Genomic DNA, 4,394 nt, shown 5'->3' with positions numbered 1-4,394 from the left:
GCGGTACTTAACCAGATTACTCTTTCTGACTGTCACGTTATTACTGGTATGTTATTGTTATGTTTCAAACTGTATGTTTTACTGATTGTTTGTAACCTACTTGTACTGTTGTCCCAAATAAACGTCTTATCTATCTAACTATCTATGTAACGACTACATACTTACATCAGTAAGTAGTAACCGGGACCAACGGCTTAACGTACCAGGTGATCAGCTTGTAATGTCCTAACCAAACTAGGGATCACAAAGTGATTTTTGTGATATGTCCCAACCGGGATTCGAACCCGGGGCCTCTGGATCGGGAGCCCAACGCTCAACCATTGGACCACAGAGGACGTAAGTGTTAGAGTCGTGAATTATGTAGAGTTATTATTATCTGTTGTCATAATATAAATAGATTCGGAAACTTGTAAACAAAGTATACATTCTCGCTTGTAACAAAAATGTACCAGTGTTTTTAGGGTTCCGTAGCCTAATGGCAAAAAATGGAACCCTTATAGATTCGTCATGTCTGTCCGTCCGTCCGTCCGTCCGTATGTCACAGCCACTTTTCTCTGAAACTATAATAGCTATACTGTTGAAACTTGATAAATATGTGTATTCTGTGAACCGCATTAAGATTTTTACGCAATGATAGAAAAAAAACAATAAATTTTGGGGGTTTTATATAGAACTGAAACTCAAAAAAAAATTTTCATCAAACCCATACGTGTGGGGTATCTATAGATAGGTCTTCCAAAATGGTATTGAGGTTTCTAATATCATTTTTTCTAAACTGAATAGTTTGCGCGAGAGACACTTCCAAAGTGGTAAAATGTGTCCCCCCCCCCCGTAACTTCTAAAATAAGAGGAGGATAAAACTAAAAAAAATACATGATGTAGATTAGCATGCAAACTACCAATGAAAATTGGTTTGAACCAGATCTAGTAAGTAGTTTTTTTTTAATACATCATAAATCGTAAACCGTAATTTACTTTTCATTCAATCAACTCAAGTATAAAAAAAAACTTTTATGTTATGTTACTTGCTGTTACGGAACCCTTCATGGGCGAGTCCGACTCGCATTTGGCCGCTTTTTGTATGATTGAATTCTCGTGTATCGATCGTCTATGAAAGAAACTTGAGTAAATATACTAGGAAATCACATTAATATTCGATACCTTTGATCTTTAGGTATTTTGCTGAGTTTATTAAGACGATCAGGACCAACTCCTTTTTGACTTGACTTATAAAATATGCCACAAATGGCAATAACTACTTGGCTGGACAAATGGGGAGCGATGGAAGGTCTCGCCGGGTACAAATTTAAGATAACAGGCCTAAGAGTGCCCAGTTGGACGCAAACCTCGGCTCAGGGCGTCTGAGAGGATAATATTTGGAAGAATTAATCGACCCTAGTGGTCTGTTCGTCCCCACTGCTGGGGCACGAGCCTTCCATATGGATGGATAGGGAGATCGGGCCTTAAACCATCACGCGGGCCCAGTGCGGATTGATGGTTATTAACGACTGCTAATGGAGCCGGGACCAACGGCTTAACGTGCCTTCCGAAGCACGGAGGAGCTCGAGATGAAAACTTTTTTTTGTGGTCACCTATCCTTTGACCGGCCATTGCGAAAGTTGTTGTTGAAAAATATCTTTACTTAGTACTACGTAACATAGTTACACTTTGCTTCGTCAATATTTACATAACGAATGTTTCAACCACCGAAAACTACTGCAGCTTCTCACAAGCATTATAGCGAAGGTACAAGAAAAACCTCGTCAAATGGCCCTGACGTGCTTAAAAAAAAGTTATACATTTCTATAATTTGGTTGCTAATATGGAGGAGCTCGGTGGCGCAGCGGTAAACGCGCTCGGTCTGCGATTGTTGACGTAAAGCAACTTTCGCAGAGGCCGGTCACAGGATGGGTGACCACAAAAAAAAAAAGTTTTCATCTCGAGCTCCTCCGTGCTTCGGAAGGCACGGTAAGCCGTTGGTCCCGGCTGCATTAGCAGTCGTTAATAACCACCAATCCGTACTGGGCCCGCGTGGTGGTTTAAGGCCCGATCTCCCTATCCATCCATAGGGAAGGCCCGTGCCCCAGCAGTGGGGACGTTAATGGGCTGATGATGATGATGATGGTTGCTAATATCAGTTAACAGACAGTTAATCTCATGCATGCATCTTTTAAGTAATCATTTACCTCGCCTACTATAATAACTTTTTGTACAAATTCTGTTTAATGACTGTATTAAAACTTATCAAGGGTAAATTCTGAATGTCTTGATGATCATGGAATGAGTGACGAAAATAATGAAATGAAACAAAAACCAAAAGACTCACATACGCAATTTATTTTCAAATCAAGATTAAGTTACTTCATTGACAATTCGAGAGAGCGTCCGCCATTTTTCAAATTCAGCTGGAGCTAACCAGCAAGTTAGCAGCCCGAGGGTGGGAACCTGAGATGAATTTTAAACGAAGCATTGGTTGGCTGTGAATTGTCATTTGTAATCGTGAAGGATTATTTTAAAAGATCGCAAGGCTAGAATGACTTTAAAGTGTCAAAGGCCAAGGAGGAAATTCCAAGAATCATAGGCAGAGCCAAGCCGTGGTAGCCCGGTTGGCTGCTCATAGGATGGGTGACAAAAAAAAAGTTTTCATCTCGAGCTCCTCCGTGCTTCGGAAGGCACGTTAAACCGTTGGTCCCGGCTGCATTAGCAGTCGTTAATAACCATCAATCCGCACTGGGCCCGCGTGATGGTTTAAGGCCCGATCTCCCTATCCATCCATAGGGAAAGCCCGTGCCCCAGCAGTGGGGACGTTAATGGGCTGATGATGATGATGTCTGTAACCTGTAACGTGTGTTTATTAAATAAATAAATAAATAAAGCCTTTGAACTACGTTTTGCTAATTCTCTTCTCTACGCAAACCTAAGCTGTCCCGACCTGTTTTATCTTTAATCCCAACACTTAATACACCGTCGTGGATTTGTTAAGCCCTTTTACTAACAACATTCACTTCTAGTACCGCCTACGTATTTGACACCAATTTGGGTAAAGTGCTTTGTATTTTCATTTATCATTGTGACACTAAAGGCGTGGGATTCGTATTAGTCTACATAAACTGCCTATATACGTCCCACTGCTGGGCACAGGCCTCCCTTCAATCAACCGGAGGGGGTATGGAGCATACTCCACCACGCTGCTCCACTGCGGGTTGGTGGAGGTGTTTTTACGGCTAATAGCCGGGACCAACGGCTTCACCTCCGAAGCACGGAATCATCTTACTTTTTCGGACAATCAGGTGATTCAAGCCTGAAAAGTCCTTACCAAACAAAGGACAGTCTCACAAAGTGATTTCGACAATGTCCCCATCGGGAATCGAACCCGGATCTCCAGATCGTGAGCCTAACGCTCTAACCACTAGACCACGGAGGCTGTTATTAGTCTATTAGTTTTCAACTACTTACATAGTAACAACTGACTGATAAACGGGTCTATATTAAAGCGTATACGTTAATTATACTTACTCCTATTTCAATTTCGCAAAACAGTGGTGCCAATTCCTGTAGATGCTATCATGGTATAAAAACACCAGGAATGCTCAATCATATGACACACCGCCATTGCTAGTCCATTGATGACGTAAGTGTTACCATTCAATTGGTATCTCTCCAAGGACGCGAATTTTATTACTGAAAATTAAGTGAGTTACTAACTAATGTATTTAATTACTAATATTTGTCACGTACCTATACAAAAATCAAAAGTACAAAATATCCTTGCAAAGTAAATTGAAAACATTGAACGCGGGTAATTTATTTTTTACGAAATGACAACGTAGGGTCGGAAGACGTCGGATGGGCTAACCTTGAAAATGCTAGCTGTCAGTTTTGAGCATACCTGGTGTTTTTATGCCATGGACGCCGTATAATTTTATTGCAAACAAATGGGGAGCGCTAAGGGCTCTTACCCGGTACCTAAGGGTGCCAACTTCTCGGCACAGGGTATCGCCTGCCGAATTATTCTTATTATTATTGCGTATGGCAGACAAAAAATAAAATATCCTGCGTGGATCAAATATCCAGCTTAAGCTCCCTTAACCAAGTCTCTGCTGCATCCGTCACACAATGCAGCTCGGCTATACCACCTGGGAACTGGTGCAGAAGGCACTCGTTCACTATGTGAGATATGGTTTGATCCGGGTGACCACATTCACAGTATGGCGACTCCTTTAAGCCCTATTTATATATACTCGTAAATATAAAAGAATTATTCTAAAAGAGGGAAAGCTTCGACCACGCCGGCGGGGACGGATCATAAAGTGACAGATACAATGCATGTGAATACTTCCGGCAGAATGACCTCCGGGAGTGCCAAATTTATTTCTACTTCCTTTTTTTACTAC

The 4,394-nt window shown here is 41.5% G+C and overlaps 1 non-coding gene across 1 annotated transcript; it reads right to left on the bottom strand.

Annotated features, from left to right (window-relative positions):
- Positions 1 to 263: 263 nt before the first annotated feature.
- Positions 264 to 336, bottom strand: Trnag-ccc (transfer RNA glycine (anticodon CCC)). The gene has a single exon. It is a non-coding gene; the product is annotated as a tRNA-Gly (tRNA).
- Between the last annotated feature and the right edge of the window lie 4,058 nt (positions 337 to 4,394).

Source organism: Pectinophora gossypiella, chromosome 8, assembly GCF_024362695.1.
Source record: "Pectinophora gossypiella chromosome 8, ilPecGoss1.1, whole genome shotgun sequence".
NCBI lineage: Eukaryota > Metazoa > Arthropoda > Insecta > Lepidoptera > Gelechiidae > Pectinophora > Pectinophora gossypiella.
The sequence above is the reverse complement of the archived record's forward strand: the minus strand, read 5'-3'. Positions and strand labels throughout refer to the sequence as shown.